Here is an 11,986-nt window from a genome sequence, read left to right on the forward strand (position 1 = left end):
CCCAGACTAACCAATGAGTGACCCCAATGTCGTATGCAACCGCTCGAGTGCTTGTCGTAGGTGCTTCCTCGAAGCGCACGAGAACAATCTCTTTAAATGCAACATCACCATCACATCCCGCTAACGAGCCTGTTTGCCATTGAATTGCTGTAAACGTTTGCGGGTGTGGGTGGCGCCTTGCTGGGTACCGTTCCTCGTACAATCGTCGAGGTTCATGCGCATTACCGTCGGGTAGTCTATAAACGAAAACGATATCTCGTTGTTGTTCAAACGAGTACTGTGCCGACAAACTTACTGTATGACGAAATCGCAGGTTATGTGTATGTGCTCCGAGGCGAAGCTTAAGTATGAATGCCTGTGGCGTGAAGTGGAGACAAACAGCAAGACCTATTCGACACGTGTGCGTATCACGTTGAGGCAGTGGCGCGGCGAGGAAAGTCTGAATGTGTGGTCAACCATAGCGCTGCCTGTCAACCGACGAACGGTAACAGGGCAATCCCATGGCCAATCGGAGCGCATGACGTCAAGTTTATGTAGTTTAAAAATGGTGCGTTGTCGACCTACACAACTTTAGCAATTTTGTTTCCTACTGGCATCAGTTATTCAGGGCTAAAATTTCCTTACACAATTTATCTCCAGCCTGTATACATAGTACAGACGCATAATACAGTCAGAACAATTTGATTAGCTTATGGACAGGGGAAGAAAGTAATAGAGGTAATACGGGAGTTTTACGCCCGTCCACTTCGCAAACAGTGCGATTTATGAGCCTGATAACGTCCGACTACTGCTACTGGAGTGCGCTGCTGTCGCGTATACCACGTTGGGGCCCACGTACCGTGTGAAGAAGTCGCATCGTTTGTGAGCGTTCAGCAGCACGTTGAACTCGGCACGCTCAAAGCTGACGTTTGGCGGCACGGTCCGTGTGCCGACGAGTTAAGACCAGCGTGGCGGGCCCCGGTGCCGCTGCACCGGCTGACCGGGCAGCGCGAGTCTAGTCGAGGCTCGCCCGACAGTCGAGGCTAAAGTTCCGGGCGGGCCGAGCAGGTTCGTGCACGCCTGTGGTAGAGTGGCAAGTAGCCCGGAGATACCACGAACGGAAGAGGGTCTCAGCCAAGCCAAGCGCCACGGAGAATGAACGTGTTGTGCATCACGTAAGACATTTCCAGAATGAACGTCATTTTATACCAGAGATTGTGTTCTTGAAGTTTATTTGAGTACAAATAAGGGGCGTGCAGAGAGTCATCTCGTATCAGACAGTAGCAAGGCAAACCTACACCCTTTTCTTTCCCATCATCTGTCCAGGTTTCCCCCGTCTTCCCTCAGCTGTGGTGTGTCATATTTGTGCCAACCTTTTAGTGCAGTGTTCAAGTGAGTGTTCAGTGTTGTGCGTCTTTCCAAAGTGTTGTGAACAGAAATCATGCTGAAACTTCAGTTGACAGTTTCATTCTAAAATCATGCTGACGCTGGATGTGATTTTTACATCTCCTACGAAGAGAAACCAGACTGTCGCCGTGTTTATTAATTGTCTGTCTATTATTTTACCTGTCTGCTTCCTGTGTATTTTATTAGCATCACCAAGCCTTTGTTTTTTGTTGTGTGTTTTAATTGTCTGTCTATTATTTTACCTGCCTGCTTCCTGTGTATTTTATTAGCATCATATACCCTTTGTTTTATGTTTTAAACCGCGCGACTGCTACGGTCGCAGGTTCGGCTCCTGCCTCGGGCATGGATGTGTGTGATGTCCTTAGGTTAGTTAGGTTTAAGTAGTTCTAAGTTCTAGGGGACTGATGACCACAGCTGTTACGTCCCATAGTGCTCAGAGCCATTTGAACCATTTTTATGTTTTAAGTTCCACAATTTTTCGCCATTTTACTATTTAAGTCACCGATTTTATCTCCTGCTTTTATTATTTATTATCTTCATTTTTTAAACAAATTCTGTAGGCTGAAATGCTGCGTACTAAGCTGCGGCCAGCCTGCCCCCCTTCAGGGAGAAACGAAATTTAATAAACGAAAAAAAAAAAGCTTGCAAGTGGACTGCGTTCATTCTGTTACGATAATTGGAGTCACCAGTTCGCATTCGCCTCTATTAGTTCTTGCTGATCTACTTTCAGAACGTCCCTCCATATCGCACTTATCCGTGCGGTGTCCTTCTCCATTGACACTGTGTTACTGGCTCAGGAACTAACATGAGGATCCAGCAACATTACTCACTGTAGCGTTTTTGCAACAGCCTTACCAGCGTTCCTTGGAACAATTCTCATGGAAGGGTTCGCCCTCGGCTGTGCCCGTTACATTTTGTGTTGGTCGATAAATGTACAGTTGACCTCTGTCCTGCCCTCTTTCTGCCGTTGTGTATCCCCGTCTGTAGATAGGTGAGTTACAATTATTTTGGATGTATTCGTAGCGGTAATTTTACCTTGTCCCTTCTCCTCCACTAGTGTCTCCTCTAGTGTCCTACTGTTTCTCCTCTTTTGCAGCTGTCAGAAAAACATTGGCGTCCAAAATTAAAGCAACAAACGGAATTTTTTCAAGGGTGCGTTTATTTTGCCACAAAACGGTGTAAACAGGTGATACTTAATTAGAAACAATGTAAAGAATACAGAATGTAAGCAGCTGCAAAATATTTAACGGTAGACAAAAATGTTCTTCGTTTTTTTTCCAATGTAATGGATTTGCACACACAGTCCGACAACTGCTTAATGTGCCCATTATGAGGTGTTCTCCCGTCTGGCAACAATACAAGCCTGACAACGGCGGGACCTGCTGTGAGAGATGCTGTCAATTTCATGCTGAGGCAGTAACGCCCATTCTTCCTGCAGAGCTGCTTCCAGTCTTGGAGAGTGGTTAGTGGCTGCTGACGTGTGCAGTCCGTCTCCCTAGTGCATCTGAGGCATGCTCTATGGGATTCAAAGCGAGAGAACGAGCAGGCCACGGCATGCGTGGAATATCTTCCATTTTCAAGAAAATATCAACCACCAGTGTCCTATAAGGTCGAGATTATCGTCTATCAGTGCGAAGTCTGGACCCACAGCACCTCACAACAACAGCAAATGAGGTCGCAAGATCTTATCACGATACCCGAAACCAGTTAATCCTTGCCGATTCACCTGTAGAATTTCATGAAGAGATGTTCGAGTGGTCAAAATAATGCCTGCCCACACCATTACGGATACTCCTCGATATCGGTCTCTTTCCACAATGTTCGGATCCCGAAATCGAGCGCTCCATATGGGAATCCGTCGAGAATCACTCTCCAGACCAAATCAGGGCTCATCTGTGAAAAATAAATTGGGCCGCCGTTCGACCGTCCAGGTCTCGACGTTCCCTTCTGTGAAGTCACGCCAGAAGTATACACACAGCAGGTCTCCAACAATAAAGGCCACTCTGCCGAAGCCTTCTGTATACTGTTTGCCTCTATACAACACGTCCAGGGGATGGTGCGAGGTCAGATGCCAGTTGCAATGCAGGACTAAGGCGGTACCGTTGCGCCCTTGTAGCCAAATAACGCTCCACTCTTTCTGACGTCATACATGGTCCGCCCTGTCCTGGTCTTCGGGATACAGTTTCGGCCTTTATAAACTGTCGCCTCATCCGGCAAACAACAGAATGACTCACATTAAGCTATCGGACTACATCAGTTTGCGACTATACTGCATCCATTCTTCCTATAGCCCTCCATTGCAGAGAGTCTGGTAGACGTCCTCTCTGTGCCATACTACACCGTCTGTGACTGTCTACTCGACGACTGCGGATGTGGGCCTACCCTGCAAACACTACCCCGCTCGGTAGGTGCCCTGACGTCATTGCTAGCGTGGTTGTCCCTTGATCGGAATGCCACCTTCCATGCGGAACACGACCGCAACGATATCTATTGGCAGTTTTTATGATTAATTCGTAATTAGATGCAGGACTGGTAAATTGCAGTTTGTTGCTTTAATTTTGGTCACCAATGTTTTTTTGCACCTGATATACAGTTTCTATCATCGTTTCAGTCACGTGACTACGGATATCGTGAGCTAGGTATTGCAAAAGCCAGCGCAAAATCTCACGTTCTTCACGAAACAGTGTCTAATACCAAGTTCTCTATAATTTTGTTTTCGAAAAATCGTGGTAGATTTTGTCAAATCTCCTGTTGTATCTACTGTTGCAGATCTAACTAATAACCTCGTCTTGTTTTCTTAAGGCCATGCTCTGAAATTCTGCCACAACAAAATTTCATTTTCTAGCCTTGTACCACAATTATAAGTTTCGTCATCCATCTGACTTACGACGTAAGTGAGTTTGGTCGGATCGTTCCACACTTCTAGCAGGAGACCTCGGAAGTTGCGGATGAAAGCAAAAAGGTGTACTCAATCATTTTTGGGGAGTACGACCGGGATATTACTAACTCTTGTACCGAAATTTTGTCTGACAGCTTTTCAACAGTTCTCAACATGCATCGTTTGCAAGGTTTTTGAAGCACTTTACACTGTGGAGTAAATCCCCATATCATCACCTGATTCTGCTCGTGGACTATTGAAATTAAAGCTTGTAACTATGTTTTTGGCGTGGTGTGGCATGAGGGCTGAGTAGTATATATAAAAATGTGTTAACCGTGAAGCAAAGATTGGAGTACAGGAATTGTTTCGTTGTTGAAAGTGACAGCACACCGGGAAAATAGAAATCAAGTTATGCAACTCGTCTTGTGCCACAGTACAGCCAGACATGTAGTGATCGAAATTCTCGCCACCAGTCACCACCGGGCAACAGTAATCAAGGCGGGGAGGGCATTGTCGCCCTTTATAGAGCTGAAGTCTCAGAACTGGACTTGACTGTTGGCAAAGTTTTTCCTCCCAAGAGGCAGTTTCTGTGAAGCCGCGTTTCGAACGATAAGGCCGATGACAAACTGTGCATGTGACAAACGTGGAAAGAGCTGTGTAATCAGACGAGAAGTATTTACGATGGTTCATTTACGAGCCGGCGAAATGACCGCCTGGCACTAAAGTTCTGTTGCCCGACAGTTTCCTCTTTCACTGCTCGTCAACATGGGTTATGTGTGTTTCAGAGCACTGGAATGTAATAAAACGTCTAAACTAGTACTGAAAGTTCTGTGTTCCCAGTAAAGTGTGAAATTTGAATTTACATCTTTTGTTTGTTTTTTTCCATATTTGTAATTCTCACTTGTCTCATTGGTGTGCACCGCTTGTCAGCAAGAAATTTCTTCTTTTATGCTACTGCAAACCGACATTATGAGGTTTTTCGTAAGCTACTGAGCTCTGTGATTGCCAATTACTTGTTTAATGAGCCACTCCGTTTCGGAATTCTGTTTCAATAGCTGCTGTGAGATGAGTTTGGCAAATTACACTGTGACAAAGGAAGTACAATTAAACCAGTCACCAAGAGAAACGTGGCCATACTCACAAACGGTGATGCTTCTTTGAATGAGAAAAGGTTATCAACTCACACTAAAATAAATTGCCAATTCTGTTGGAATTTTCGTGGAATCCCCGTAACCCATCGTATTTTTAGCACTGAGCGACTGAAATGGAAACTTACCAAAGGATTTTATTCCTTCTCTTGATCTGAGCAGTATTAAAATAATGACGAGCGTTCCTTCAGGTGGAATGATAGGCACATGCCAGACGCTGGTTATTCACCTACGGCTTGCCAAACTGACAATGTGTGATCGTGAATAAAATAGTTGTTATTGAGAGAAATAAACAATTGGTCCGTCGCACAACACAATGGTCAGTGTATTGTCAGCAGTGGAGGAATGCACAAGCTAGCCATGTGTGCCTTGTGAGTTGGAGTTCGAAAAACATTGTCATGAAAGTAGATCAGCAGTACATTTCAACAAATTAAATATATCTAATCATAACACTCTTTTTGGATATTCCTACTTTCGAAATAATACCGACCATTTTCTTCAGTTGTGTAGCCTGTTGTATTATTAGTTTATTAATGCTGATAATGTGCATGCAACATTTGAAATGCTTTTTCTCATCACGGCGAACCAATTAAAACATTGTTATTTGTGACTGCTTTTCGACTGTTTCTAGCTTGCAGTGGAAATGTAATGTTCACATGCATGTAGTACAGTATGTCGTATTACATTATTACATCCATAACCAAGTAATCACAGTGAGACTTCTACACTTCAGATCTTGGACGATTTTTACCAGGAGCACAAAGGGATCACACCTGTGGTGATTATGCCCTTCCAAATTTTTTTAACAGATCGTACAGAAACGCCAGTATACTAGGCAGCGATAAGATAACCTTTCTTTTCCTTTCCTGCCTTGCTTCTTAATCACATAATTTTATAATATTCCTTGCTTTCTTAATCACTGCCCTCTGTCCCTTGCAATCTGAAAACATAGCGGAGGCATATGATACAATTCCAGCGGCCAATGGGTCACCATTTAGTGAAGTATGCATTTTTCTTAACAGATGAAAAACAAAACAAAGCTATACAGATATAAATAACAGAAAAGTATAATGTACAAACAAAGAAAGCTGGAGCGTTTAAATGGCGAAAAATGAAACACTACCCAAAGGCAATAAAATTTAGTATCCAGTAAAGCAATATTTATAGTATGGGCAGTACGACCGCTGCTTATATGCGCCGTGCCGATGTGAGCGTATGGCCGGGCTACTTTTCCGCTCCCTGCCTCAAATTTCCCACGGTGCTAGCGAGGCACGCGCGGCGCGAGAAACTGTGCCTCAACCACAACACTTACAGCGTGTGCACGGCTTACTAGCGACAGATTTTCCACAACGGGAGCAGTTTTGTCACTGGTTTCTTCGCCAGGCAACCACGATTCCGGGATTTGTGTCATCCATCCTGTCCAAAGACGAGGCCAACTTTATGCGGAGTGGTAGCTTTAACTTTCATAAGAATCATCTGTGGGATTTTATGCAGAACGCTCATGGTATGGTAATAGAGTATCATCAGCACCATTGCAGCCGGAATGTGTGGGCCGGAATAATTGGCGACCGTATTTTGGGGACAGTCTTCCTTCCACATCGCCTAACAGGACGGAACTATCGACGTTTCTTGCAGGTGACTTTGCCTCCCTTGCTGGAAGAAGTTCCATTGATGACACAAATGATTATGTGGCTGCTATATGGTTGTACTACAGCCCACTTCACCTTTAACGTCCGGACATATATCAATCTTGTCTGCTGTGGTCGATGAATCAGACGAGGAAATCTAGTTGCAGAACCTGCTCGTTCACCCATGCGATTTCTGGTCATGGGGCCACCTAAAAAAAAAAAAAATGGTTCAAATGGCTCTGAGCACTATGGGACTTTACATCTGTGGTCATCAGTCCCCTAGAACTTAGAACTACTTAAACCTAACTAACCTAAGGACATCACACACATCCATGCCCGAGGCAGGATTCGAACCTGCGACCGTAGCAGTCGCGCGGTTCCGGACTGAGCGCCTAGAACCGCTAGACCACCGCGGCCGGCGGGGCCATCTCAAAAGTATCGTGAACGCAGACCACATTCCAGCTGTGGAGACATTGGAGTAGCGTATTCTTGCTGCCTTGGACACTGTTCGCACGCATCTTGGCCGATGTGAACTTGTGAGAGAGAACATGCTATCGCACAAAGACGCATGCGTCGAGGCTCATGGAAACCATTTTCAACACATACTGTAGCTTTGTCTGCTTGCTACAGCGCGTATTAGACCGTAGTCTCTGTAACAGTGTATGATTGAATAAATGGTCTCTAGCACGTAAACTATGCATTTCCGGACGTAAGTTCATTAGATCTTTCTTGGTCCCTATCCTTTCATTGATCTATCCCTAGAGAATGTACACGCTTGAAAGAATCACCCTGTGTACTTTCCTTGCCAAGTCACGTGCCCGCAGTGCCACCAGACAGGTTTGGATTTCGCTGTGGGCACTGGTCGTAATCTTTTGCCTCGTCAGTGTGCGTAGTAGCAACGGCGTTGTAATAACGTTGTTGCATCTGCTATTTCGTGTAAGCGAAGTGCTGAACGTTAGTACATAACACAAACGACTTGTTTCCATTTCACGTACTATTGTAGCGTATTATCTTTTTACTAAGGGAACAATTGGGCTAAAAATATCCGTGTGGCCTGTGGGTACGCCAGAGCGAGAATGCCGTCCCCAAAGTGCTCCCCCAGTACCTCAAACACTCTCCTGCTTCGATAGGATCGAGCTCCGTCTTGTGTGGGACCCATCTTGTCGGAATAAGGGTCACTTCGGATAATAAGGATGAAATCACCTTCCGAAACCTTCACCTACGGTTCGGTAGTCACCGTGGCATCAAGGAACCGCGCCGGTTATTCCGTGACTGGACATTGCACTCCACGCAGTCACCCGCTGAGAGTGAAGAGACTTAGATCGTGAAATGCAGATTCTCAGTCCACCAAATGCGGCAATTTTGGAATTTGACGAACCCAGCTAAATGAAAGTGGGCTTCGTCGCTAAACTTTACCATATTCACCTCAAAGTGCTGTTCGTCAATTCTGTGATAATAAAATTGGTGAAACACAACCGCTGTTCCATTACCCTGGGGCGTAATGGCTGATAAGTTTGAATGTTGTTGGGAAGAGATGCAGGTCTTCAACAAAAATTTGTTGCAGTGCCTCCCGGTTAGTTCTCATCAGTTGTGCAGCTCGTCTGTTCGATTTCCTGGGGCTGTTTTAAATACAGCGCATGTCTTCTCCATGTTTTCAGGTGTTTTGACCACTTTTGGTCGACCGCCATTGCCAACACTGTCATCACGAACAATACCGTAACGAATCAAATACTTTACTGTTATTTGACCGGTCGTCCTAAGCTCGGTCGCTAACTTTCTTTGAACCGCAATCGAGCTCTACCGTGACATTTGCACTTGGCCGACAACAACAAGCCGCGCGCACATACGCATACGAATTCCCATCTCGCCCGCCCCCCCCCCCCCCCCCCCCCCGGCCAACAGAGCAGTTTGAATGTCCTAACGCAAACCGTTCACAAATTACGACGATTTTATTTTATATACACTACTGGCCATTAAAATTGCTACACAACGATGAAATGCAGATGATAAACGGGTATTCATTGGACAAGTATATTAAACTAGAAATGACTTGTGATTACATTTTCACGCAATTTGGGTGCATAGATCCTGAGAAATCAGTACGGCCTTGATACGCCTCGGCATTGAGTCAAACAGAGCTTGGATGGCGTGTACAGGTACAGATGCCCATGCAGCGTCAACACGTTACCACAGTTCATCAAGAGTAGTGATTGGCGTATTGTGACGAGCCAGTTGCTCGGCCACCATTGACCAGACGTTTTCAGTTGGTGAGAGATCTGGAGAATGTGCTGGCCAGGGCAGCAGTCGAACATTTTCTGTATCCAGAAAGGCCCGTACAGGACGTGCGACATGCGGTCGTGCATTATCCTGCTGAAATGTAGGGTTTCGCAGGGATCAAATGAAGGGTAGAGCCACGGGTCGTAACACATCTGAAATGTAACGTCCACTGTTCAAAGTGCCGTCAATGCGAACAAGAGGTGACCGATATGTGTAACCAATGGCACCCCATACCATCACGCCGGGTGAGACGCCAATATGACGATGACTAATACACGCTTTCAATGTGCGTTCACCGCGATTCTCGCCAAACACAGATGCGACCATCATGATGCTGTAAACAGAACCTGGATTCATCCGAAAAAATGACGTTTTGCAATTCGTGCACCCAGGTTAGTCGTTGAGTACACCATCGCAGGCGCTCCTGTCTGTGATGCAGCGTCAAGGGTAACCGCAATTATGGTCCCCGAGCTGATAGTCCATGCTGCTGCAAACGTCGTCGAATTGTTCGTACAGATGGTTGTTGTTTGCAAACGTCCCCATCTGTTGACTCAGGAATGGAGACGTAGCTGCACGATCCGTTAGAGGCATGTGGATAAGATGCCTGCCATCTCGACTGCTAGTGATACGAGGCCGTTGGGAACCAGTACGGCGTTCCGTATTACCATCCTGAACTCACTGATTCCACATTCTGCTATCAGTCATTGGATCTAGACCAACGCGAGCAGCAAAGTCGCGATACGATAAACCGCAATCGCGAAAGGTTACAATCAGACCTTTATGAAAGTCGGAAACGTGATGGTACGCATTTCTCTTCCTTACACGAGGCATCACAACAAGCAGGCAACGCCGGTCAACTGCTGTTTGTGTATGAGAAATCGATTGGAAAGTTTCCTCATGTCAGCACATTCTAGGTGTCGCCACCGGCGCCATCCTTGTGTGAATGCTCTGAAAAGCTAATCATTTGCATATCACAGCATCTTCTTCCTGTCGGTTAAATTTCGCGTTTGTAGCACGTCATCTTCGGGCTGTAGCAATTTTAATGGCCAGTAGTGTAGTTCAGTAATTGTAACCGTGTACCAATAAATGTATAAATACTGTACTGGTAACCCAGATGCAAGTGGTCTATTTGACCCTCAAATCCTAAGGTCCAACTCCACTTAGCAAATGGATACTGGCATGAGGGCGGTCCTGCGGGTTTCGCCAGAAGGGAGAACGCAGCTCGCCTGCCTGCAATATCGGCCAGACGGCGGAACCTCTCCCTATCCACCCCAACCTCTCCCTCTGCACCTCGACCTCTCCTTCTCCACCCCACTGCGCTTCAAACTTTCTCGACCGCTCCTCTGCAATCCTTCGCCCGCACCTGCCGGCGCTGGGCAGCTGCGAGCAGTTAATGTGAGGTCCGGGCAGCGGTCAGCACGTCGGCTCCTGGGTTCAAACGTCTGCAACTGTTCAGAGCAACTCGCGCTCTGGAACTCTGCTAGGTGGAGATGGTATCCCGTCACATGAAAAGAAAAACTCCCTTGTATCCCAGGAGACTCAAGTACAGGGCATGTCATGTAGAAAGCAAGAACTTCTTTTCTTTTTCTACAGCGAAGTTGGTAGCGTTGCGTCTGGAACAAGGCGTTGGCAGTGGGGCTTACTCTCGTTCGTCTCCGCCCGCTGAAAATTCTTGTTGTAGTCTTTAATATTATTGGGATTTCCGTCGTATGAAAGCTGTGAGTACCCTTGGAAATGCATTCAAATAGCTGTATATTAAATGATCAACTTATGAGATGAGACCTATTCCTTGAAAGACATTTGTTTTATATAATTTACGTAACTGTAAAGATGCGCATCTAGCGCGGACGCTAATACATCAATTGCGCAGTCAAAGAAACATTTTAACAGAAGCTGAACTGAGCGTTCCGCTTCGATCTAAATGAAAGATGACAGTAAAAACCTTTGCAGATCTTCGGATTTTATCGTACTTCTGCTTGTAGTGTGACAGCGTAAAGAAGGTCGTTTCTTAAGCCATAAAAAGTGAGCGGTCCTGCCAGCGAAAAGACAACATTATTAATTAATAAAATTCAAGTAATTTATGTTCGATACTCTAAACCGGCAAGTTTTTGTTATGGAGGTGTTGAACGGTACAAGAATTGTCTAGAAGGAAGGAGGAAAGTAATGACTGTAATTTGTGACAAAAACGCGAATCAAGAAGCTAGCACAGGACAGGCTGAAATCTGATCACACCATACAGTTAGAAAATTACTTATGTAAGTTATACTGTTTATAAATAAGCACTAATTGCTTGTGAGAATTATTTGAATATATTTAGTGTTTATCAGATTTCTTATTCTACTCTTTTCCTTTTGCACGTGGCCGACAACAACAAGACGAGCACATACGCATACGAATTCCCATCTCGCCCCCCCGGCCAACAGAGCAGTTTGAATGTCCTAACGCAAACCGTTTACAAATTACGACGATTTTATTTTTTATACACTACTGGCCATTAAAATTGCTACGCAACGATGAAATGCAGATGATAAACGGGTATTCATTGGACAAATATATTAAACTAGAAATGACTCGTGATTACATTTTCACGCAATTTGGGTGCATAGATCCTGAGAAATCAGTACGGCCTTGATACGCCTGGGCATTGAGTCAAACAGAGCTTGGATGGC

This window comes from Schistocerca americana, chromosome 5 (genome assembly GCF_021461395.2).
Source record: "Schistocerca americana isolate TAMUIC-IGC-003095 chromosome 5, iqSchAmer2.1, whole genome shotgun sequence".
NCBI lineage: Eukaryota > Metazoa > Arthropoda > Insecta > Orthoptera > Acrididae > Schistocerca > Schistocerca americana.